Source organism: Ictidomys tridecemlineatus, chromosome 8 (genome assembly GCF_052094955.1).
Source record: "Ictidomys tridecemlineatus isolate mIctTri1 chromosome 8, mIctTri1.hap1, whole genome shotgun sequence".
Classification (NCBI taxonomy): Eukaryota; Metazoa; Chordata; class Mammalia; order Rodentia; family Sciuridae; genus Ictidomys; species Ictidomys tridecemlineatus.
The window spans coordinates 153282543-153310055 of record NC_135484.1 but is presented as its reverse complement, the minus strand read 5'-3'; the positions used below and the strand labels follow the sequence as shown (position 1 = coordinate 153310055).

The window sequence follows — 27513 nt, the reverse complement described above, 5'->3', positions numbered from 1 at the left end:
CAGTGAGCTAGCCTTGTCGCACAGAGCTTGAGAAAGTGTGTGCTGACCTCACCTGTCCATCCAGAGGCCCCCCGTCAGAGGTGCGCAGATGGATTCAGGCTTCATTTTGTTTATCTGTCATGTCACCAAAACTACAAAACTGTCACCTCTGCAGGAACTGTGGCCATGTTTTTAATGAAGTATGTGGGGACTCTAGTGAGGGCGGAGGTGAAGACCCGCTGAACCCGACCTGTTGTCATGGAGACGGCTCCCGTCGTGGGTTCTGCAGACACACTGGGAGGGTGGAATTAGCATTCAGAGAGGATTCCCTGAAAGCAATCTTCCCTCAACCTGCCCCTTCTGGAATCCTCTTCACAACAAAGGCGGCCAGATCACCTGGGATCTTGCTGTTCAAAATGGCGGAAACAAGTTTGCTGAGCCTTATGTGGCTCCAATGTGGCCGCATGCCTCTCAGCTCCTTCAGAGGAACCCAGCTCCTCTGGCAGCCTTCACTCCAGGAGAGCACAGGATTAAGTTTGTCCTGGAGAAGCAGCTGCTGCCACTGGGCCATGGCAGAAGACAGTCTGCCACTTCACTTTGTCTCCCAGCCCAGCAGCTCCTCTGCTAGAGTGCAACCCTCCCTTAGGGTAGCTGCAATTAGTGTTATGGAATATGCTTCTTTCTGCAGAGATCAGGGATGGACACCAATGCAGCTATTGGCTATCTTGGAACTCCCAGTGAAAAGATCAAAGATAAAAGGAATCAAGAAGAGGGGGTCGAAAGTACAAAGCCCCGTGGCCAGTGTCTGATGGCCTGAGCTCTCTTTTGAGTGTGTGTTTGTGTGTGTGTGTGTGTGTGTGTGTGTGTTTAACTTCTGCCAACTTGCTCCCGATGGTAAGTTATAATGCTTTCAGACGTCCCCACATTCGGGAGCTTCTGCTCTCCAAACGTAATGACATCCAAGAGAAGCTCAGCCTTCCTCCGTCACTCTTCATTCACTGAACACACCAGGTGTGCTTGCTGCTCTGTGTCATCATGCTCTGGGTCCGGTGCTTGTGCAGCATGACCTTATGCATTCACCGACGTGTGCTTTTCTTGTGGTACAATCTTGGTGCATGGCACGCTTCCGGACACGCTTTAGTGATGTGGTTGATGGATCCATGGAGGCAAGATTCCCACCTCCTCCTTCTGTAAGAACTCATCTCATGGTTATCAGGACAGATCATTTCTAGAGTCTGGGCAGGGTCCTTGTTCTCTGAGTGGCCCAGTGCAGCAGGACACTGAGCGCCCACAGGGAAGCTTCAGAAAGATCCCCCTGTGAGACTGGGAAGCCATTCTGCAAAACTGTATCAAGACTGCAATAAATTAAGGCTGCCCTCACCCTTCATGGCAGCCATTTCCTCCAAGGTTTTGCAAACCAGCATCTCTCATCTATTGTCTGGTAAAAAGCCTTGCATCCCAACATTCAGGTTGAACTCTTCATATTTGGATTCAGCAGTTAGTTAATGAAACCTTGCTACCCATCTCAGACTCTCAGTAGGCACTACAATATGCTACATCAATTTAATCCTCCAAAACTTTTCAAACTCTGAGAGAGGTATTGTACAGTGTCATGATCAGGAATATTGGCGTTCAGAGGAGTCAAGTGGTTCAAAATCAAGCATCTCATCAGTGAACGGGACTTGACACTCACATCCGAACCTGGGGATTCCACGTCCAGCATTCTTTCCGCCCTGCATCACAGCTGCTCAGCAAAACACATTCAAGTTGCATCCAGTCTCTTCTGATGGCTCCCATCTGTTTATCACTTTCCAAAAAGTTTAGTATTAAAGACTTGGACGACATCTATCAGATCAGATTTGAAGTGTTGCCTACCACTCTCTCCACAGACAATTTTATCAAATTATGTCCCAGTTCAATTAGTGGAATCCAGCACCCCACAGTTCAGCTCTGATCCTGTGTGTTGAGTTGTACACACACGTTGAAAACAGATCAAACATAATCGAGAAATCAAAACCGACTACAGTAAAACTGTACAGGATCATTTTCTAAAAGCAGGCATTATGACCTGGGTCAAGCTTGGAGGATCAATGCTTAGCTTGAAAGAGCGTTTCAAACTCATGTGTCTGGATGTGTCTGGGGTGTTGCTGGTGTGGCCTGGTCCTCTCCTGCATAACTGAATGCTGGTTCCTGTGCCTACTTATTTGTTGCATCTGTTTTGAAGGAAACTCTTTTCGTACACTCCTTGCAAATATGTTTATTTGAGCCAGGGAAAAATACCTTTCTGGTTTTCAGACTTTTGACCCCATGGGAGAAAATAACACAGTACGCTTACTGATGGAGTTGGGTGGGGAGCAGCAGCGGCGAACACTGAGCCGACAGCCTGGCTCGGTGGGGAATATTCTCCATGTGCGCCTCGCGGATACGTTGTCAAAGCAACTTTTTCCTCTATCCCAAAAGGTGTTAAGTATCTCACAGTGCCAGAAACACATCATCCCCAGCCAATTCTAGCGAGGTTTTTGCCAATATTGCATTTCTTCCTTCCTCCCCAAAGGTATGAGGCCAGCTGAGAGTCAGAGAAGTTGTGCACATTAGAAGGAAAGCTGGTACTTGCTGAAAAGTGTAGTTCATCTGCTTTTAAGACTTGGAGAAGTCCCAGTGAGGCCAAACCCCATAGTTCTTTCAGGAGGCCTGCCATCTGACCTGGGGAAGGGCTTTTGATTATAGAGATACCTTACACTTTGGTAGACATTGAGAAGGTCTTACAGCCAAGAAGGTTCCCTTCAGAGGTTGCTAGGAGAATTTGAATGGATGATGGAAGAGTGGCAGGTGATCCGTTAGGAATGCGACAGGGTAGGAATGAGACATCAGCATTGGAGGGGATCCAGGCATGCAGAAAGAGACGCTGAATATTCTCCAAGTGCAGACCTCTTTCCAAAACCCCAAGAGTTCTGGGCTTTGAAAGGAGGGTGGGAGTTAACTAAGCTGTGTGGGTGGGCGGGGAAGCAGACAGAGGAAGTTAGAGAAGGCACGATAGGCCAGAGAAGGTTCCAGAGCCCCCAGGACAGAGACCTGGTGCAGGAGCTGTGCCTGCCTGGAAAGAAAGCCACACTCTCTACTTGCCTCCTGCATCTTCGGATCAACTTGCTTGACCTGCCCCTGTGAAACAAGGGTTGTGTTTTGTTTTTATTTTGAAAAATACTTCACGCTGTGGGTAGCAATAGCCATCAGTGTCTGCCCAGATCCAACCTCCAGCCTCATATTCCACCATCCCTGCTACTTCGTGCCTTGCAAATGCGAATTCCTGGCGCCCACCCCAGCTCCCTCCCAGTGCTCCACCCCCAGCTCCCTCCAGTGCTCCACCCCCAGCTCCCTCCAGTGCACCCCACACTGATCCCCGCCCTCACTGCTTGCTTATGCTGTTCCCTTCACCCAGGCAGATTCTCTGTCCATCAAAAGCCAAATCAGTTCTTCAAAGTCCCCCTGAAAGACCTTGTGCTCTCTGTTGCCTGAAATTCTCAAGCCCCAGACGTCAACACTGCTGTCTTTCTGAATTGCATACACACTTGTATTGTCACAAATGCTCACAAATGTGATGACAATGTTATTTCTCCCTGAGTGTCAGGTTCTGGGAGCCAAGGACTTTGCTGTCACCATTTTTATCTCAAGTGCACAGCATCGTGCTCATTACAAGAAAAACTTGAAATGTTTTAACATCTCCACTCTTATAAAACATTTATCCAACATTTACCACTGTGGCTAGATTTTAATTCTTGTGATCACGGTTTTAAGAAGATGTGGCTGGAACACCCTGTTGTTGCTCCAATTCTTGCCCCTGCTTGATGGCTGCCCTTTCTTCCTCCTCACCACCCTTCTCTGCTGGTCCCTTTCATCCCCTTAGCCTGGTCACACCTATCCTTTCTTCAGTATCCACCCATTGGATCATTTTTGCCAACCCAAATGCTTCCCCGCCATCTTGGAATTGGCCTGCACCTTCTATTTAGCATTTCCACCGCACCCAGCAATTTCCCTTACACTACCCTATAGAAATTTTCTCATGGTTATGATTTTGCATTTATTTGCATAATTCTTTCCTACATTTATATTTCCCTCACTCAGTTCTATAAAAGTAAAAAGCCATGTCACTCTATCTTCTTTTTCTAAATTTTATGTTTTTTAGAGCTCAGAACAATGACTACACTTAATGGCTGCTCAATAAAGATTTGTTAAGTAGGCCAATGAATGGTTGTCTTTAATTTAAATATTTTAAACAGTGAGTCCAGATTTGTCCATGTTTTTTTCCTTATTTAGGGAAATAATCATATAACCACTCCACATTTTTATCTGATTAATCCTAATGCATCCCTTACATCTCTGCTCAGGTAAAACTTTCTCTGGAAAAGTCCTCTCTCCACCCTAGCCTAGGAAAAACTGTTCTGCTAAATGCTCTAATCGAAAAGTTCAACTTGCCTTCCTGACACTTAGCACATGTTATAATCATTCTTTTCCATTTTTGTCTACTTTGTTCACTGCTGGACTTAAGGACATCTGTGAGCAAGCACCATATCTGGTCTATTCACCATTGCATTCATAACATCCAGAAGAGTGCCTGGTACTTCCTGGGCACTCCATGGATATGGGTTGCATTAATAATACACACTAAGCGTTCAACCCATACCTGTTTAATTAACTCTAGGTTCTAGTAAAGAAGCAGATCTACTGAATTTGATCATTACTTTCTTTGCTCAGGTGAAATTTTGAGATCTCCTCCTCTCTTCTTCCCCACCCCAAGAAGATACTAGAGGAAAACAGAGCCAGTCATGATTCAGACAGAGCCATCAATACGTCATTCAGCCATTTCACCTGGAGGAGCAGCATGCCCTGTCTCTGGAGAGCAAAGCCCTGGGCAGGGAAAGGAGGGGACAATGGAGACCAGAGCCATGTATGTCACTTCTCATTTTATCAACAATGCCAACAAAACCGGACTCTTTTCTTTCCTCTTTCTTGTTTCTGGTGTTGAACATTCAGCTTTCCCATTTGAATGAATTTAGAAAAATTTCTTATCTCATTAATTTCTTTAGTGAGCTCTCTAAATAAGCGTACAGGCCCTAGGACACTGTGAATAAGAGCAAAATAACAAATACATCAGCAACACCAGCTGCTTCAGAGGAAGGTGTCCAGGAGTGGCTACGGGCAGTCAGGCCTAGCACCCAGTACCTTCCCCTTCCCTGGGGTTCCTGGGTCTCTGCCCTTCTCCTGGGAAGTAAGACTATGAACTTGACCCAAGGACTCCCTTGTTCATAGGGTAATAAGCTGATCTTTTTTCTAGAAATATATTTGGACCTTATGGCTCTGTTCTGGGGTCCGATCCAGCCCTGGAGACTGGATCCAAGCTTCCCACAGGGACCAGGCCTGTTCCCCAGCCTTTCACACAAGGGCGCACATGCACCAGAGGCTCTGGCCTCACTCTCCCTTTGTCCTGCCCTGGCCACAGTGTCAGGCTTGGAACCCAGTGGGGATTAGGCCTTGGGGAGTGGCAGACAGGTGACATCTGGGAACCCAAGAGTGAGTAGCAACACAGGGCACAGTCATGCCTGTAATCCCCAGTGAGAGCAATGGCACACACCCTCCCGTGTGTGCACATCCAGGACATTGTGTGCACATCCAGGACATTGTGTGCACTGAACCAAAGAAGCATATCTCTCCCATGCCAGCTTGTGGTTGGGAGACTCAGAACCTCTATCCCCACCCCCCAGGGCACAAGCATCAATATGCATGCAGTTTGCAGGACTCCCGCCTCTACAACCTTCTACACTCCCACTCCCTCTAACTGATGGAAAGCAGACTTTTGACTAGTCCTCTCTTGGAGTACTGCACGATAGGCTTACTAATCTGTCTGACTGGATGCCAGGCATGCAAGGATCCACTCAGTTTTGCGCCAAGGTAAAGAACTTCAGTTCTCCCCTTCTTCGAAGCTGCTGGTTGATGCAGCATTTGAAGAGACAGTCTGTGGTCCCAGAAGGGTGGTGTGTTTTGCTCAGTGATCTTCAGATTAGGCATTATTTCCTTGATATCGGTGTGGTGCAATGCACTGGAATGAATTCCCAAGACCAGTTGCTGAAAATCACAAACTGCATTCGACGATCCTTTGAAATTGAAAAAGGCTTGGTTGTGGGACTGTGGCAACTCCTGCTTCATCATTTTCAAGTGTTAAGGTTTTGCTGCAGAGGATTTTCCTAGGCAGAGTGGAGGAGTTTCACGTTTCTCTTCCAGAATATTGATTTAACAAAAGCGGAGAGGCTGCGTCTTCCGCCAGCTCTTTCCACTGAAGACTGATCACTGGCGGTGGCGGGCAATCCCCCTGAGCCTGGTGCATCTGGACTTATTTATACGCACAAAGATGGTGTCGGGAAAGGCAGCGCTGGACAGCTCTACTGTTTTATTAACACAATTACTCTTGCCACTTCCACACAATGAACAGGAAGCAAAAAGTGTAGATGATTAAAATTTAAGAATACATCATGGAAAACAGAGGACTTTTACTTGCATTGGGTGGAAGATTTTGTATTATTGATCAACTTTACCTAAATGATCTTCCAGGCCTACTTGAGCTATTCTGATTTAAACTAAACATGTTTTCAACAATACTTAAAGAAAATTGACAGGAGTTCGGCATGAGACTTATTCTACTAAACTATAAATGATATACTATTTGGTAATTTTTGTTGTTTGGTTTTAAGAATAATTTTAAAAAATAATAAAATGTTCATGAAGATTTCCTAGTTAATTTTGTGGGGATATATTTGTTTCTAGAGTATTTTTCTAGATTCAAGTCTTTGCGTAATGAATATTCAAGGAAAAAACAAAGCAAACATACACAAAATGGAAACAGAAAAAAAAAAACCTGTGTTAAAAAATGCATTTGGGGCCCGCTTCTGATGAGGAACATGACTGGCCGCTGGAACTTCTCCCTTCGGGTTAAGATTATAAAACAAGTTGGAGCAAACAATAGCCCACACCCTTGATGAAGCGTGCTGAACGAAGCAAGACAAGCAGTTAAACATGATACTGTTCAGTGTTCCAGAAAAGAGAGAAGCCAGGCTGGGAATCCTCCCCTCGCTGTATAGATCATGTTATGTCACACAGTCAGACGACGCCTGTGCAGGCAATCACAGAGAAAAGCTGTCTAAGAGCCTGCGTTGCTGTAGGCATTAGACAAACAAGCCTTTGTGTGCCTTGCCTTCAAGGTGGCCCAGGGGTGACAGCAAGCAGGAGCCTGTCAGGACGGGGGCAGGTTATTCCTCCCCACTTGCAGTAGAAGGACACAGAAATCTTTTTAATAAATGCATTTTAACAATGTAGTCTTTCTATATTATTATAAGTCTCAGAGGCCATCTGGCCTCAGCACAACACAAACGGGGATGAGTTGGCAGCCCGCCTGTGGATGGTGGTTTCACAAAAAGCTGACCTGGATTAACTGAGGAAAGAAGTGGATTTCCCCCCAAAGAACTGAAGTACAGGTGGGTGGATGGAGAGAGTTGCCCTTCTGGTAACTTGGTGCAGCCAGGTGTCCCTAGGGGAAGGTGGACTGCGTCCTCATGTCCTGGCAAGAGCATGTTGGCCACAGTGCCATCCTCTGTGTGCCTGCAGCAAGTGGCTGGGCTCCATGGAGACTCGGTGTCCTCGCTCAAGACTGTGACACCCAGGCATTATGGACAATACTACTTTATAAATTAACCCACTATTTTATAAGTTAGTCTCTTGTAGGCACAGAATACTCAGAACATATTAGCTACTAAAGCACTAGAGAATGACATTAGATGCAAATAGTAATAAATAACTGGACAAAGAAATGGGCCACATTGGCTGTAGCCATTTTATTACTGAAATTTAAAATATTCCATTCAATTGAAAAATTTAGCTCTAACTTAAGTATACTCTTTGAGGACACGATTTCGTTTTATTTTAATTAATTAACTTATTAGCAATCCTGGGGATTGAACCCAAGACAACTCCACCACTGAGCTATTCTCCCAGCCTTCCTCTTTTTTTATGAAATTTTGAGACAGGATCTGTCCCACTGCCCCCAGATAAATAAATAAACAGGAGCCAAATTCTGTATGCACTTGCCAACCTTCCAGGAAAGCACAGATGCACTTCAGGAAAGACACAGCATGCTCAAGGCACTTATCCTTACATTTCAGTGAAAGAGTAGTTCTCAGCTGGTCGGAGCTCTGGTCCGAGGTCTGAGGGATGCTGGGCCCAGGGGTCCAGGGAGAAGGGCAGCTCCACAGGTGCAGGAAGTGGGTGGTTAGCTCTGCGTCTTTCCTCTGGTGCCTTTATGCTACAGGACTGATGCATGTCAGTAAGTGGTTTGGCAGCTGCTGCCTGGAGAAACCACCAACTTATGCATATTCATTATTCACACTTTAAAACACAGTCAAAGCTGGTGTTTACCTCAGTGCTCTCTCCCTGTATCACTTTCTCTCCACTTTTCCTCTCCCTCCTTCCCAGTACGTCATAACCAAAACATGGCAATGATGTCCCCATCCTCTCTCCAAAGGACGTCCAACAGGCACATTAAGAGTCAGAGGAGTTTCAACTCACGTTTAGTGGGATTTGTTGGTAAATCCCACCTGGATGGTGATTCTCTCTGCCATACACAACGCAATCGAATAATTTCTAGAACAGGAGTTCAAGTTGTATTTGTTTTTTCACGGTGTAGCTTTCCTTCCTGCTGAAGGGCATGATCTTGTACTTTGTCCCTTGTAGTTGACACTGGTGCACCCTGACTGATCAGATTTAGCCTGTTTAAAGAATACCTAATATGTCAAAGACGTGTGCTCCTCCAAAGACAAATCAGTGAGTGGGGTGGAGAAGAACAAAGTCCACCTCCAATCTCTGCTTCCTGAGCTTTCTTCAAGGGTAAGGAAAATAGTGAGCAATTTGCAATGAAATAAGAAAAATGCAGAATTTGTCTTGGTTCTTCTCTAATTTTCATTCCTGTTCAATACATCTTTGTGAGAAGAAGAGACAGCTTTGCCCGAGGTAGTGAGATCCATTCATGGAGGGCACCCTCTCAGGAAACACAGGAGGCTAAATTATTGGATCACAAACTCAGAAAATCTGGTGGATGCTCAGCCTTGAATAACAGCTTCAAGTCATCCTTAACCATTCCATCACCTGGCCTTGGATTTAAATGTCAAGACATTTTTATTCTATGTTAAAGTAGACAAAATACAATTCAGTGGACACAGCTTGCCATATTTTGCTGTTCTCCTGAAGTCAGCAAAGCCCATGCCATTTCTCATGTCAAAAAAGCCTTGACATCCAGTCTTCATCAGGGAGCCTGACAAGGGATGAGTTTGGGGGATTAATAAAAAGCACACTGTTCATCCGATTTTAATGTTTGTTTAAGGATTTAAACCTCCCAAATAGAAAACTCTACCTTGTTCCAAAATTACTGTTCACTGTGACTTTTGTCCTGACTTTATGATTTTCACTATTTCTATGTTATACATCAAAGTCCTTTAAACAGTAATTTTGTTGGTGACCTTTATCAAATGCATCCTGCATTGAAAACAACTTGCATCTATCTTACCAGCACTCGGAATATAACAGGCATAGTAAGTGGAATCTGAGACGTGCACACTCCACCATCTCTAAGGACAGATTCAGAAGTACCAGCTCCCTTCCAGGTTGTAGAGAGACATGATTGAAGCCCTGTGGCATGACTGCATCTCTCTATGGATAGAGTGAAAAAAGGTCCCTGAACCTAAATTGACTTGATTTCAAAGAACGCTCAGAGATTCCTTGATTTCTGTAGAGTTTTCAAAGAAAGCACTTTGACCGTGAGTCTGAATCTAGATTGGAGGATGTTCGGTGGGAGGCTGAGGAAGGGCTAGGGAGTTCTGCTCTCCCGGACACCCACGCAGAGAGCGCTCACCACTCGGCATGACCTTGATTTCACCCAGTTTCACTGAGCAAAAGAAAATCAATGTTCCTGTAACAAATGGTGGGTCTCTCCACCCAGAGAACCTGGAATGTGGAGTTTATCTTTTGCCAGATCCTCTGGATTCCATTGAGTGAATGGTCTTGGTTATGAAAGGTTCGAATCGCACATTGTCCAGTGTGACATGACATAGCCGGGCAACTGAAATGCACCTACAAAGCACTGGAACCTCTTCAAAAATACTCAAAGAGCCTTTCCATTGAGTCCAGGGAATAGTGTGGGTGGTTCCTAAGGAATCACCAATGAAACAGGGAAGAAATTCCTTCTGTGAAAGGGGAGTGGCTATTTTTATCTCTGCCAAAGGTACTTATTTCTTTATAGCTCCCCTCCCATGAGCCAAACTCTTGGCCACTGGCTCAAAGACTACTTCCCTCCATAGTGCTGCCCGACCCTGTAATGGAATCCAGATGTCTTTCTTTCAGGTTTCTGCAGTGCTGAGCGTGGTCCGTAAAGTCCTTGAATGGCCACACTAATTCAGCGAGACTCTTGCCGTTACATTCATATCTCACAAATTTCCAGACAGGTTTGATCAGAAGAATCCTGTCATCTTTGCAGCAGTTCTGATGGCTGTGAATTCCTGCCCTCCCAGCCATGGTCTCAGGTTCCTGGTGAATGCTAAAATAGGTAAACAAAAGAAAAACTGTGTTCACAAAAGGTCTCTAGGATTTAGGTCAACTTCCTCTCTCACGCTGAGGGCACCATGCCGAGAGTAACAGGGAGACAGGGATCTGGCTACACACAAGTCATTAGCCCTAGTGTGAACACAAAGATTTGCAAAAAAAAAAAAAGATTTCAGACTCCATTTGAGTCAAAGGAAGGTCCTCAAATTTATTCTGCAGCTACTGAGACTCAATTTCCTGTGTGTGTGCATGTGCACACCACTTTGACTCTGCAGTAAGTAGAACAACGTTTCCCTTTCCCGGGGATGCCCAAACCTGACAATCTCTTAGATTCTTCCTATGGTTTGGATCTTCAATGTCTCCCAAAGACTCGTGAGCTAAATCCTTGTTCCCAGCTTATGGCACTGTTAGGAGGTGGTTCAACCATCAGGAGGTGGGACCTAGAGGGAGGAAGTGAGGGCACTGGGGGATGCTCTGGAAAGGGATGTCAGGGACCTGGCTTCTCCTGGTACGAGCTGTACGAGGTGAAGAGCTGCTCTGCCACGCACTTCCCACCATGATGTTCTGCCTCAGCACAGACCCAAGTGGCCAGGTGATCATGGACTGAAAGCTCTAAAACTCAACCAAAATGAACTTTCCTCCTTATATGTTGACCTCAAGTATTTTGTCACAGCTGCAGAAAGCTGACGCAGTTGCATAGTATAGAGCTTTAAAGTTACAAATAGGATTAACATTTCTAATCACTGACATTTAGATGGGAGATCATCTGGCTTACCCTGGTGGGGTCAGGGTATTTCATAAACAGGGACACGTAAGAGGACAGAGCAGTATGATGTGAGGAGGACTAAGCTCATACTCTTGATACTGAGTAAGGGAGCCACAAGTCAAGACCCTGAGCATCCTCCAAAAGCTGGACACAGGGAGGAAATGGATTCTTTTCTAGAACTTCTTTAAAGAAGCACACCTTGATTTTATCCCCATGAAATGACTCCAGACTTTAAGCTCCCAGAACTGGGAGATAGTAAATTCATGTTGTTTTAAGCCAGAAAGATTGTGCTAATTTCTATGGCAGTAACAAGGAACTAGCCCAGATTTCCTAGCTTCACACTATTATCTTATGTAATTGGTTCTACATTGCTGGAGAAGGAGATGTCAAAGAACTTTGATAATGGTCCAGGATGAGGGGCAAGAAACATTTTCAGATGGAATACAGTGTGAACGTGGAAGAGCATCTCATCACCAAAGAGAAGGCTTCTTATAATTTTCTTCTTCTCTGTCCTTTTGCACTGCTAACTATTTCAAGAGATTGACATCACACAAAATATTATCTATCTTAGGTTCAATCTAAAAAAATTATAGTCTTATTCCAAAAAGGTATTATTTTAATAAGTTTTTCTTTGTACTAAATAGAAAAACATATTTCAATAGTCCATTTTAATAAAATCAGATTGCATGACATTACAAACACTTTTTTTGCTACAAATTCACCTAATCAATGTGTGTGTGTGTGTGTGTGTGTGTGTGTGATAAAAACCTGCATTCATACGCTATAAGTGATTTCCTTATAACTATCTATCTCTTTATGCATAAATACCTTTCTGGTTTTGTTCTAGAGACCACTCTGTTTCTGTTTTTTAGTTAACTGACTTTGCATGGATTCTGCATATGATTTATTGCTCTTGGTTTAAATATATGGAGTCTTATCTTGAGAGAGATGTGCTTAGCCTGGAGGCCTTGCAATTTTAGTCACTGGAAATCTGAATTATAGGATTGGAGGGGAATTCAGAATCCACTAACTTCTCTTTATGTAGACATCTACATTAGACTGCTAGACAGATACTGCTTTTTTTTCTTTCATTTTTCAGTTCTCCTGGGAAGACGTTTGCATAGCACATTAAAATAATGTGAATTTGTGCTTCAAATCCATTACACTGTGTTTCACTATGTCTAATCCAAGTTCCCCCCAGTCCATTCTAAGTCTCTCTCCCACTCTGGTCCTTGTGCTGATGTCTGACAGCTCCAGTCTTTGAGTCATCCTGCTTTTCATACTAGGAATCCTCTGAGGCAACCGCCCTCATCCAGGTACAGGTAGGTCTACTGGAGGCGTCTTCCTACAGAGTAAGAAAAATGTACATGGACCCCCCTCCCTATTCTCCTTTGGATGCTCACCAAGCCACTGATCTCCCGTGGGGCCCAAACAAGGCAGCAGACCCCAGTCAGTCGCCAACCTCAGTACTCCAGTGGTGGTAAGAGGCCTCAGAGGCGGCTCTCACTCTGGCACATTATGATGTTCTTATATCACACATTTCGTTTAACCCCTGGCCTCCATGGCCTGGTTTTCTTAGCACAAATGAAATCAAAATTTCTACCTTGATATTAATCCTTTTGTCCTCCATGAAGTGGGAGTGGCTACAGTTACAGACAGGAGACTACTGGACTGGGAATCAGCAAACTCTTCATAAAGCCCTTCCTTTCGCTAGTTCTCAGTTTATTCTTTAAAATTAGTCAAATAAAGTAGATATTTTCAGTTCCTGTCCCTGTTAGGGTCTGTAAACAAGTCAAGATGGCGCCTGGCATTTTGCAGAGGGAGTGGTTTGTGAAGTAACGCCATTGAGTAAGTGTGGAGATTCCTTATTGGTTGACTGCTGTATCTAGTTTATGTTAATTAGATAAGCTGTGTGGAATGTATATATACCCCTCCTGTCCTACAATAAACGGCTCCCACTCCTGCTGTATCCATGTACACAAGTTGTTCGTCACCCCCAGGTTAGTTTGCTGCAGCCAGACTGCGGCATGTCCCTGGGACGTTTTAGGGCATTAACGTCTGTTTACTAAACGTGGAACTCATTGCAGAGATATCCACTGCCTGCTTGGAAGTGCTACTCCATCTTGTCTCACACTGGGCCTTTTTAGGACCTTTTAGAACTAAAAAAAAAAAAAAGCTGTTGGAAGCTGTTGGAAAAATCCAGAGAGTGACTATTCTGCAGGTGATCATCGAATCAACTTACCTCTGAATGTTTTTTCAGTATTTATTGAGAAAGGTTAGTGAAGGCAGTAGGCCTCTGATTTCCAAGGGTGTGTTTCTTGTAAATTACAAATTAACTTTAAATTCATTAGTTTTTAGATGAGAATGTCTACTGGAACTTCTCAAATTGCTCAGGAAGATATGTGATGTACATGCACAGCCTTTCTTTGCAAAATTATCTATATTTATGAATAAATGGAAATTAACATATTAATAGAAAAGGAAAAATTTTAGATAATTCTTCACATAAATGTAAGGAAGCCTTAAGGATAAGAAGAAATGTTTGAAATATAATCTTAATATAAATTAAAGCAAGATAAAAGGGTTGTTATGGTTTAGATATTAGGTGTTCCCTAAAAGCTCATGCACTGGACAATGCAAGAACATTCAGAGGTAAGATGATTGGGTAATGAGAGCCTTAACCCAATCAGTGAGTCAATCTCCTGATGGGGATTAACTGACTGAGTGCTAACTGAAGGCGGGCAGGGTGTGGCTGGAGGAGGTCGGGCACAGGGAACGTGGCTTTGCAGGACATATTTTGTATCTGGCACGTGAGTCTATCTCTGCTGCCTGATCATCATGGGAGCTGCTTCCCCCAACACACTCTTCTGCCATGATGTTCTGCCTCACCTCGAGCCCCAAGGAATGGAGCTGGCTGTCTATGGATTGAGACCTCTGAAACTGTGAGCCCCATGCAAACTTCTCCTCTTCTAAAACTGTTCTTACCAGATTGTTTAGTTATAGCAATGAAAATTTTGACTAAAACAAGTATCTGAGTAGTTTAGTTTCAATTTTATAAATATGTTAAGTATGTATATTGACTATATGAAAAGAAAAATAAGTAATGAAGAGGAGAATAACATTTTTGTTAGTGTACTTTTCTTTGTGCTAACCATCTGAAATTTATTTTTTAAAAATGTTTTTTAGTTGTCGACAGACACAATACCTTTATTTTATTTATTTTTCTATGGTTCCGAGGATGCAACCCAGTGCTTCGCACGTGCTAGGCAAGCACTCTACCACTGAGCCACAACCCCAGCCCTTGCAAATGTGTTTACTGAGAATGGAGACAGTTCAACAAATGGCTGAAAAAACATAATAGGAAAATATGATGTGACGTGAAGTTGAGAAATTTCAGTGCATCCAGTTATACATCCTTATCACCTCCTGCTTCAGGATCCTCTATCCTAGCTCTATTCTACATTATCAAATTCTTATCACTAAGCTTGGGGTTGATATTTTTTCTTGAAATAATTTCATTTCTAACCTTTCAATGTTTCGCATTCTGTATTTTTTCTTTTATATTCCTTTAACATATAGTTTGCAAACAGTAGTTAAAAATGGCTTCAATTTAACCCAGAGTACAATTTCCTTCAAGAAAATTTGTCTGTTTCAGCCATAGTATTCCCTTTCAGAGAGAAGACCTGGAAGGCTTTGTAGGGATGTAGCTGATGAGGAATGAAACATTTAAGTTCAAATTTATTTCTAGTTACAAGATGTAATTAGAGCTCCTACCTCTTCAACTCTTTGTATTCAATATTCATATTCTTAGCATTCTTCCACTGGCAATCAGTACCCCATTGGGCCTAAGGTGGGCAAATGAAAATCTTATAAATCCTTCTCTGAATTAAGGATTCAAATACACATATACTTGTATATATTGATTCAAGATATATAAATATATAGATATATTGATTTGTGTGTGTATATATATATATGCATATATATACATATATTTATTTGATTCCTTAATTCTGTTTGTATGTGTGTTTGTGTGTATATATACACACACACACAATCAAACGGAGTAACTTGTTTGGGTCGACCAGTGGTGGTTGTATTTCCTTCACCTTCTTTACCTTCTCCTAATAAGCTCTACATTAGGAAACTCTTCTGATGCTGCTGTTCTCAAAACACAGCTGTTACAGAAAACTGGCCGCTGAGCTTAGGAACGCCATGATGAAGACTTTTGGAAAATACCATTGAGTAATTGGAAGATGTGGTCATCTTTCTTCACTCTCAGATTGCATAGAAAATTGTTCCAGAAAAATAAATAAATGAATGAATGAATGAAAACCTTCACCTGTAGCAGACCTGACAGCGCACTCCCGTGGGGAGCATGGGTTCTCGGTGACACACAGGGCAGGGAGCCAGGAGATGGATTGCAGTCAGGTCCTGTACTTTGAGTCAGTGGACAATGAATAGCTCCATGGAGCCGGAGGCTGCCTTTCTCCTGCAGGAATAGCACACGGGCAGACAGGCCACGCCATCCATTATTTTTAATTGGAGAGAAAAATGACAGAGCGATGCCACGCGGCCAGGGCCTGCGTGTGGTGAGGAGGACACCTGCAGCAGAGCAGACCGCCCTGCTGTGTCCAGCTCCTTCTCCCCCCCCCCCCCCCGCAGGAAGAGGGGAGGGAGGTGTCTGCATGTCAGAGTCGGGAGAACCAACCTTCAGCTCTTCAGCCCGGGTAATCTGGAGGCCCATTGTGAGTCTTGGCCTCAGTGAAGGCTCCTTCCAGGGGACAGCACCCAGCCAACGTCCCTTCTCAACCAGGAGCCTTCCCCTCTTCATTAAATAGTTAGTCCAGCAAGAGGCCCTCAGTGGGACTGCAGTTAGCTGTGACACAGGGCTGCAGGTGAGAAGGTCAGAGGCATCAACAGCTCAAAACGGAGGGGCAGGTCGGAGGCCCGGTGCCAGCCTCTGACTCTCCCCGTGTGCCCGCTTCCCGCAGTGCCCTGTGTGGGGGAGCCTCTGCACGCCCTGGTCTTCTCTATCAGCAAGCTGCTCAGGGCAACCCGTCTCCGTGTCAGAACGCAGCGTGTCTCCAAGGCCCCTTGGCTTCCCGGTGGCCTGAGTGAAGGGATCCTCCCAAGATGAGACAGACAGACGGACTTCTCTGCACTGTGAAGGTCTTTGCAAGAGTTGTCCTCAAGAAAGCCGTTGGCTTCATTTCCAGACCGAGCCTCTCCTGAAGGCAGGACTGTGCTTCTGCAGCACTGGGACCCCGGCTGGACCAGGCTCTCCCTGTGGGAAGGTGAAACAGGACACCGGTCACCTCACTCGGAGAACAGGTGCTTCTTCTCAGGGAAAAGCCACCTTTGTGTTCCCCAGAGACACAAAACCAACATAAATGGACAGGATGACTGCATGTGTCCAAGGAAGAAGTGAGTTCAGACAGCCCCAGGGAAGGGCGCTCTGGCGCACTCACACTGCATGTCGGGTTAGGGAGCGGCAGCGCTGATGTGGTTCAAGGTCAGTAACAGCTCAGGTTTTCAGTAAGAAATCCAGAGGTTTAATCCCCACCTGTCAACGATTTTCAGTTGGATTTTAAGGCATCCAGCATTTGCAGTCGGATGCTGTGTGGATGGCTCTATCGAGCTTGACTCCTAGGTTTCCATAAGCAGGGCTGAAGTCTAAGCAGCAGGGGAGGCAGGCCCCATGCCCTCAGCTAGCCCTGCACCTGTGGCTCCGGCGTCCAATGAAAGCCTGTTTTTCTCTCTGTCCTTCCTAAGCTTAGATCTGTTTGCCTGGATTTGAGTTTATCGTGATGGTGTTTCTATAAGAACGGCTAACATGCATGACCTGTCCTCCGGTTCCCACCGGGAACACCTCCAAGGGACAGCAGATGCCAGGAAGGACTGAGATGGCTCTTGCTGTTAGAACCACCCTGAGTTGTTCGTCCCCATGATTCCTGGAGCAGTGGATAAGGCCGACCTGAGACGCCGATCAAGGAAGATGTACGATTAAAATAAATCTAATTAAAAATAGGCTTCTCAAAGCACAGCACATTCCACTTAACAAAAGAAGCCATAATTAACAAAAACATATATGTAGTGTTTCGCAGAGTGCACAAACTGAACCCAAACTGCAAATATTTGTCAGTCCGAAATGATGCAAGTTGTTTCCCTGGTTATTTGAAAAAGGGAAGGATTTGTGTGAGTTACAAGATGAGTTCTGGGGTGCTTCACTTAGTAACATCTAGGGTCACTGTCAGATCATTCACATGGCGGCTCGCTCATCCCATTCCTGTGGTGTCTGTCCAGAAACTCTTTATATTCTCTGTGTCTGAGCAAATGTTTAAGGCAAGTAACAATGCTAACAATGCTTGAATTTAGAACACACAGTCACATGAGCCAAATAAGAAAAAAAAAAAAAAGTTTAACAACTGGGGTAGAAAGTAAGATGTGGAATTTGTTGTGTATGCATGCCTCCATGAGTGGGTGGCCCATAATAAGCCATGCGAGACCAGTGCAAGCCTGTTCCGAAGATCAATACCTCGGCTGCAGCCATCCATCATCTCTAACACAGGCAGGATGCAATCAATGGTAATCCATCTCTTTCCCATTGGATAATTGATTTTTTAAAAAATTTGTGGGATTGATCTTTTCTCATTTTAAGAAACTGTCATTGCATAATACAGTAGTCTTAAGTGTTGAGGAAAAAAAAGAGTTTAGTTGTTTCAATAAAATTCTAATGGCTGTCCTTGGGAAAAATTATAAAGCTTTTATCTTCTGTATTTTCCTGTGTTCCCAGTTTGGCTAACACCCCCCCCCCGCCCCGCCCTGCCCATGCCCCATTCTTTGGAAGGGAACATATCTCCTTTTAGGTACTGACCAAAGTTTTCTATGTGTGTCAATTAACTTGTATTTAAATTGTTTTTCATTAGCATTAGCGATACTAACGATACTGGGACTTCCAACTTAACTGAGGTCTTTTAAAATTAAGACCTTTTTGTTCCTTTTAGAGAAAATTATAGCACACACACATGTGCGTATAAATATATAAGTACACACACACACACACACACACACACACAGATGTGCTAGATATTGAACTCTGGGTCTTGCATATGCTTAACAAGTGATCTATCACTGAGCTACACTCTCAGCCAAACACAGTTTTTGAGTGAAGATTTATGATATCACCCTACCCTAGCAAGGTTTCTAATTTTCTCTTTTAACTTTGTGTTCCTGGCACTTACAAGCATACCTCACATTCATTCATTCATTCATGTGTATTAATTTTATATTTTTGATGCGCTAGACACTGTTCATTGCTTTGAACACACATTAATTTAAGAAGAATCCTCTCCTCCTTAAAGAACTTATTGCAACAGAAAGAGAAAAACAAGATATTCAAAAATATGTTTTAGTACTGGTAGGTTCTAAAAGGTCTCATCTCAAGGGTCCCTGGAGACTGCTCCATTTAGGCCAGCTGGTGGAGGTGACATTAAAGAGACAAATAGAAAGTCCAAGAGCAGTATAAAGGAAATGAAAAGGATAACCGGAAACAGACCACCACCGGTGGGAAGCTTTTACTTTTGCATGCGTGAGTGAGCACACCCACACTCTGCAGTGAATGCTGCCTGTCCTGCCACCCCAAAGGGACATATCTTTGCCTGCTGGCACTGAGACTAATGAGTATGCTACGCTCACAGAAAACCCCTGCCCGACATCCTCCATGTTCCTCACACCTTGAGCTCATCATAGCAGATGGCAGCATCTGTGAAACTCCTTTGTCAGAGTGCTAATTCTCACTAAGTAGCAAACCAGACTTTTCACAGGACACTCTCAGATTCATGTTCTTGAGGCTCTTGTGAGGACTGTAAACACATTGCTTGACTTTAGCCTGTGAGTATGCAAGATGAGTTTCCTAAGATAACTTCTTGCAATATGGAATTCGAGAAAGATTCGCTTGTAACTCATCTTTTCTTATGATGGTCTTGTCGGGTGTGGGATTGGAGTTAATGTTGACCTCATTAGGAATGCCCTTCCTCTCTACTTCGTGGAATGACTGGGCAATGTCAGTCTCATTTCTTCCTTAAACATCTCCTGGAATTATTCTGTAAAACTAACTGAATTTCGAATTTTCTTTCTAGGTAGCACTTTGACAATTTCAATGAAATATCTAGAAAAATATAGGGCTACTTGGCTTTTTTTTTCTTATAGAGTCCGTTTCTATAGGTTATGTTTCCCAAAGGCTTACTTCAATTCATTTAGATGTTCCCATTTATTTTAATAAGACATTCCTAATAGTTCTTTACAGTGCTGTAAGACTGTAAAATCAGAAGTGATACCTCTCTTTTAATCTTGAGATGGCTAATTTGCTTTCTCATAACTGTTTTTTGTAAGCACTGTTGCTTGGAGTTGCTTGTTTTAACAGTTATTTCAAAGACCTCTTTTAGTATTTTATTTTTTAGTTCCATCTTATAGGTGGGTGGTACAGTTCTTCAGCTTTAGTGGCTCAGAAAATAACTAGACATCAAATTCTGGACAGAAACATTTGGGCCTTCTTGACTTTTCTCGATTACTTTTCTGGATTTACTGATCTCAGTTCTTTAGTTCTTTATTGTTTTTCTCATCTACATATTTACTTAGCATACTAATGTGAATACGTATACATATCTAAGATATGTCAACTATTCTTCTACATTTTGCATGTGAATGTCTCTCTAAACATTAATAGAGGTGCATCCCATGAATGTTGATTACAACTTTCCTTTAACTAGAAGGGTAAAACTTTTTTTTAATATTCATTTTTTAGTTATAGGTGAATACAATATCTTTATTTTATATTTATGTGGTGCTGAGGATAGAACCCAGTGCCTCACGCCTGCTAGGCGAGTGCTTTACCTCTGAGTCACATCACCAGCCCTAGGGTAAAACATTTTTAATACCCTGGAGACTTTTGCTTTCATGCATGAGTCATTAAAGTCATGTTACCTAATTTCCTAATATCGGAATTTTTTCTGCATATCTTATTTTTGATAATTTTTGTTGTAATACTTTACAGGTCAGGGAACATTGTTTGTCAGATAGTAATACTTGAGAAGTATTAAGACCATTTTATGGCCCAACCTATACTGTGTCGTGGTAAACATACCACAAAGAAGCAAATGCTGATCGGCTGTAATTAGGCATAATATTCCAGGAATGCACAACCAGGTCAAGTTGGTTGATTGTGCTACTTATCTCTTATTACCATTCCTATCCTTAATGATATTTTTTGTGTGTCTATAAATTACTTTTTCTATGGAATAAAGGGAGTGTGTTAAAATTTCCACCTATGATTGCAGAATTGCCCCTTTGTGTCTTACCCTTTTCCTACATTTATTTACAAGAGTCTAGTTTCTCAAGAATATTTGTGGTTGTTATGACTTTTTGAGACATTCAGTCTCCCCTCAGTATGAATTGTGCCACTTTAGCCCTGCTAATCACCTTCCTAGGTCTACTCCCTCTGAAAGAACAGAACCACCTCATCTTCTTTGTGCTTAGCATTTAAATTGTGTTGTTCCTTCATTTCCTGTTCAACCTGAGTCTGGGTATCTAAAAGGGTTTCATTTTTTTTATTGTGTCTGAAAGTTGAACTCTATTTTAGTCACCTTTTTATCTCTGTGACTAAAAGACCTGACAAGAAAAATGTAGAGAAGGAAAAGTTTGTTTGGGTTCATGAACTCAAAGATTTAGTTCATGGTCAGCTGTCTCCAAAACTCTGGGCCTGAGCGTGTCATGGTGGAAGGGCCCGCTGGAGGAAAGCAGCCAAAGAGGAGGCAGAGAGAGAGCTCCACTCTCCGAGGACAAAATAGAAACCTCAGAGGTGTACCTCCAGCAATCCTCTCCTCCAGTCACACCCTCCACACCTATAGTTACCTCTCAGTTAATCCATACAAATGGATTAATCCACTGATTAAGTCACACCTCTGGATCTAATTGTTTCACCTCTGAAACCTCTTGCATTGTCTCACAAATGGGATTTTTTCTCACATTTTTATTGGTCCATTATAATTGCACATATTGATAGGACTTGTTCTTAATGACTTGCGCATGCGCACAGTATAATTCGGCCATTTCCCTCTTCCCTTCCTTCCTCCCACCCCTGGGTCTCTTCCTCTACTGATCTCCCTTGGACTTTTAGGAGACCCACCCCCACCTTTCTTTTCCCACTTCCTCTCTAGCTTTCACATATGAGGGACCCGTAACCTTCTGACTTTGACTTATTTCACTTAACATAATGATCTGAAGTTCCATCCATTTCCCTGAAAATGCTATAGTATTATTTCTCTTTATAACTGAATAAAACTCGGTTGTGTATCCATTTTCTTTATCCATTCACCCATTGCTGGACACCTAGGCTGGTTCCACAGTTTGCCTCTTGTGAATTGTGCTGCTATATAAACACATGCATGTGTCACTGTAGTAAGGTGTCTTCAACTCTTCACAAGTGGTATCGCTGGGTAATATGGTGCTTCCGTGCCTAGTCTTCTGAGATGCTTTGTAGCTGTACTAATTTACAATCCCAACAGCGTAAGAGTGTTCTTTTTTCTCTACATCTTTTCCAGCATTTATTACTCTTTGAATTTTTGATGACTGCCATTCTGAATGGTCACACATGAGCTTTTGGGGAACACCTCATATCTAATCCTTAACAAACTCTATATTGGAATTTTTAGTCCACTTACCTGTCAAATAGTTAGTGATACATTAAGTCTACCAACCTGGTACTTATTTTCTTGTTGTCCCCAAACTTTATTTTGTTCTTATATTCTGCCTTTCTCCTCTTATTCACTAAGTTAATTCATTATACGAAGTAAGCCATTTTACAACTTTGAATTATACATCTTCATTTTATTGTATTAAACTTTTCTGTGTGGATTATATATCACTTCCTTTATCTAAAACAGTCTACTTAGAATAAGTTTTATACCACTTCAAAAAAATGCATGAGTCTACCAATAGTACCATTCCACTATACTCTTTCTTTTTACTATTGAGTATATTATGACACATCTACATGTATTATCAATTCTGTAGAGCAATGTTATTTTTGCTTTAAATCAATTTTAATTTTTAAAACCTAAGGAAAGACATAATGAACTTTATGTTGAATAGCATAGTTGAATTTGTACTGTCCTTTTATCCTTATAAACCCCGGCTTCCACGTCACATAAATTCAATTTAATGTGATATATCTTTTAGTACTTCTTTTAGTACAGTTCTGTAGGTGATGAATTCTTTCAGCTTTTACATATCAGAAAATATCTAGACACATAATTCTGATTGATGACATTCTTTTTTCCACTTCAGTACTTTAAAGATGTCTCTTTGTCACTTTCTGGACTTCAGAGTTTTTAGTAAGTAGTTAAGCATTATTCATATTTTAGTCTTAAATATGTAATACATCGACCTTAATATTTGTAGTTATTTTTTAACAAATTACTTTTGTCTGATTTTCATAGTTTGATTGTGATTGCCTATGTATTCTTCTACTTTGTATTTATTTATTTATTTAGATCCTCAGATCTATATGCTGATATTTATTAACAAATTGCAAAGGTTTGGGGGCCATTATTTAAAGACAGATGGATGGATAAACCCATTCACATTCTGTACCTTTCTCTCCCTTTTAGGAACATCCAATATGTATGTTATACTGGTGAACTTTTCTGCATGTCACAGAGTCTTTGTTCAGGTCATATTTTTTTCTATATAGTTCTTCAGGTCGAATAATTTTAATTTTTCAAATTAATGTTCCCTTTAATGCCATTTCTAATTTGGGGGTATTTTCCATTTTAGATGCTATATATTTTTTAATTTTGGAATTTCAATTTGGTTCTTTTGTTTTAGTCTTGAATGTTCTGCTGAGATTCTTTATTTACTTGTGTTAATCTTCTTTAAATCCTTGAATATACGCATGATGACTCTTTCATGACGTGTGCTTGTTAATGTCAAGACTTGGATCATCTGTTTTTTATGAAATTGTTTTAGTCTTTACTAGTGAAGTAAAGTAATTGTTTTTGTCTTTACTCTTCCAACTTCCTTACATTTCAAATAATTTTTAAAATTTTTATAGTTGAGATAGTAGACATTAAGTATTAGGGAGTCTAGATTATGATTTCTTCCTAAGTGTTTTTCCCCCTTTTGTCAAACAGTTAAATCACTGATGGATTTTGTTAAGGTTAGGCTGTTTTATTATATCTTTGCATGACTGGCTCTACCTTCCTTAGTTCTGGGGCACAGATCCTACTCTGGGCAGTAATCCTTACTCATAAAGTTTGTCTCTTTGGAATCTCAGTTCCACTCTGAGTTGAACACTCCAAAATATCCTAGCATTTGTGACTTTGTGGGTTGCATTTTGATTTGTGGTCTTCTGGCATATGATTGACTCTGGCCAACTCTGAAAACTAATCTAAGCCTCAGCCAGATTTCCAAGGGTACTTACCCAAGGGACACTGCTCCCTGGGCCGCCCTCTCTCCACAGCTCTGTCTTCTCTGGTGCTCTGCTATGGATGACAGCCATAGCCCTGAACTCTGCAGGTGTAATTGGACACTGCATTTTTCCTTGGGTTCATATTCCTGTGGCATAATCTAGAATATTTCCCAAGGCAAAAAGTCCTGCATTGATTTGCTGGCCTTTAGAGCAAGTCTGTATAGCTATTCTTATTACATTTGCAGGGTGTATGTAAAGCTGTTATGCACACACACAATGTGCATAAATATCTCAATCTCTATATGTCATATATCAAATACATATGTGCATATTTGTGTCTCTGTATTTCATATGTCAAATACATATGTATGTGTGTTGTCTAAATTGTTAAATTTTATTTTAAGTAGTCAAGGTAAGAACAATGAAGATGCCCAGGATATCTTGAATTACCTCCAAACATCTCTTTCCTTCACCATAATGAAGAAGCACTAAAGGCTACCTTGCCCACCTACTTGAACCTACTGTGGTGGCCCTGGGTGCTAAATTCCATACTTTTGTTTGATTCTATCAATACACACAACTCTGGGACTCAAGGTAGGGTCCACTTTCTCTCAAACCTATGAACTTCATGAATAAGAAGTGATACCTGAAGACAAGATGCCATAGTGTCAGAAGTGGGGGTCTGGATGTCCGTTGACCATCATGTCAGCCACAGAGTGCCATAGATGACCGTATGTCCATATTACAGAGCTGATGATGAAGAATGTGTATTCCTCCTACAAGAGATGAAATGCCAGAACATTACCATGACTTATCCATTAAAAATAAACATAATGGCATTTAATTATAAGATGGCATATGCTATTAAATAGAATGCTTAAAAACATAAATGCCTATTTATAACCACTGTAAATCATAGAGGAGAAAGTAACTGCTAATGAAGAGTATACTATGATAGATGTTTCGGAATGATTGAAAACAAGATTCATGTTTGTGCTATTGCATAGAAAAACATAATGACATTTATATTCTCTCCACTGGGGGAACTCATTTTTAGTTTTCGTCTTGTTCAGGAAATTTCTACCCCAAATACTGAAGTCTACTTTCATCCTAGTTGCAGAGTCAGAAAACAGAAAGACACAGAGCCTTGAGGTAATATGGCTGAAGATTTACTGCACAAAGCAGAGTCATGGAAATCATTCCTTAAGCACCGACCAAAGAAAGAAGTCAGCAAATTACAAAACCATTCTGGACAGAAAACGAAACTTCCAGAGAGACACCATGGTGATGGGTGAACCTTGAACATACTTATTACCAAAGATTGATGCTTTCAAAAATAGACTATGGATTGTGACTTGGCAAGCTGCAGAGCTCAAGGACAAGAAGAAGCTCAAACAGAAGAGCTGTGGTTTGGGACCCCAGGTGGTACAGTATCAGAGCCTTGCTTTAGCGAATGCAGTTCAATCTCTGTGTGCTACTCTTTGAAATTGGACTGCTGGAGTTTTATCATTTTTTTTTAAGAGAGAGTGAGAGAGGAGAGAGAGAGAGAGAGAATTTTTAATATTTAGTTTTTAGTTCTCGGCGGACACAACATCTTTGTTGGTATGTGGTGCTGAGGATCGAACCCGGGCCGCACGCATGCCAGGCGAGCGTGCTACCGCTTGAGCCACATCTCCAGCCCAGTTTTATCATTCTTAAGGTGAATTTGCTATGGTAAGATTATCCATGAATATGTGTGCCTGTAAATATGCTCACTTCCCAATGACAAAGAGGTGATGAGCACACATCTTATGAGGAGGACCAGTGGAGCCAAGTACTTTTTATAGAGGGATACCTTACAAATAATGACATGCTGAGCATTCCTGATCCAAAAATCTAAAGTCCAAAATGCTCCAAAATCTGGATTTTTTTTGAAAATTGACATGATGCTCACTGAGGAAAATTCCACACCTGTCATCAAATTATGGAGCATGGGTCACAGTATAAAATTACCTTCAGTCTGTGTGCATGAAACATAATGAATGTCATGTTTAAACTTGGCTCCCAACCCCCAAATATATTATTTATTCTGTGCATGCAAATAAGACAAAATCTGAGAAAATCCTACAACTGGGTAAGGGATATTCAACCTGTACAAGACTCACTGAGGTCAACACCTGCCGCAGTCTGGCTGGGCACAAAATAACCGGGAAGTCAGGAGCCACTTGTTTGAACCAACAGGAACTACTTTATTGCCAGACCCCAACAGGAACTATCTAGAACTCCACGGAAACTCCGCGAGAACCAACAGGAACTCAACGGGAACTCCAGGAGAACTCCACGGGAACTCTGTGAGAAATCAAAAGTAGCGGGCAGGAGCCGAGGTAGCAGGAGCTGCCTTATTGCCGGACAGCAGAGGTTTATATACACAACTGAATACACAGCTTGTTTCAATTTAGCATCATCCAGTTACAGCAATCAGTCATTAGCTTAATAATTATACACAGCTTAACTCAATTGTCACCATCTTAATGGCTCGCTGGCCTTACTTCTCAACCACTCCTTCTGGCAAAATGCCAGGCGCCGTCTTGACTTGGTTGTGGCTCTCAACAAACACCTACCCACCAGTGTGGAGACACTAGCTCAGTACATATCTTTGCATAAAGAGATTACTCCAAGCAATGTTATTTTGCCCACTTTGACCCCATTCCAAGCATTTCCATCCCTCCAAGTACCTGGAGGGCACAGAAGATCTGTGAGGCTTGCTCTTATGCCAGGAGCAGTCCCCACTGTGGCTGGGCTCTGGAGTTCAGCCCTCGCTGAACCCTCTGCTGCTCTGGCCAACTGCTTTCCCAACTCCACAAGCATCTGTGATCTTCCTGGGGAAGGGTCAATCAAGGCCATTGTTTAAAATCATTGGGTGCCAGTTATTTAATTATTTAGATCTGCTTAACCTGGGGGGAAAATCTCCAAATACTCTAATTCCCTTAATAAATATTTAATATTAATTTTAAATGTAGTCTCAATTATTCTGGGTTACAATTCAGTAAAATGTATCTAAATTCTCTACATCCTGCCTTAACCTGCACATTATATGACAGTTGACCCACGAGTCTTGTTTTTTTTTCTTTTTTTTTCATTTAAGAAACAATTTTCCACCCACCTGATAAAGGCTATTTCAATTCAAAGCAGTTAACTTGTAAAGCATTCAGAATGTTATCAGCCATATAATAAGTTCTCAAAAAGGATTGGTAAAGTAGTCATATTATTTATTATGCAAATAGAAATAATTTCCAGGATACAGCGGTACTACTAATGATACGTAGGAACAGCAGGTATAAACTGGAACCACTCAGAGCAAATGCAGACACATGGTCCTCCTAATTATTAGCTACTCTTAGCTAAGAAATGGTATTTTCTAATGGAGTGCCTGCGATTCAGCATTCTTGATCCAACTTAGAGCTCATCCCAGAATTCCTATGTTTTTCCTGTTAGAAGATGTTTAAAGAGAACTCCTTCTGCCTTGCTTGCCAATGAACCTACTGTCCATCTCATAACAGGAAAGACCATTCATCATTACTGGGGCCATAAAGGTCACAGAAGCCCTCGGGCCTTAAGTGGTCCATCCGCAGCCTTTCCTTTGTGACTGCTTCTCTCTCTATATATCCCTTCTCTGGTGACTGACAAC

At 42.1% G+C, this 27513-nt stretch overlaps 1 long non-coding RNA gene across 1 annotated transcript; it reads right to left on the bottom strand.

Moving 5' to 3' along the window:
• Positions 1-7832: 7832 nt before the first annotated feature.
• LOC144365920 (uncharacterized) lies at positions 7833-24616 on the bottom strand. Its single transcript, XR_013424641.1, has 2 exons — positions 24493-24616; positions 7833-10606 (listed from the first exon to the last, which is right to left on the bottom strand). It is a non-coding gene; the product is annotated as an uncharacterized LOC144365920 (long non-coding RNA).
• Between the last annotated feature and the right edge of the window lie 2897 nt (positions 24617-27513).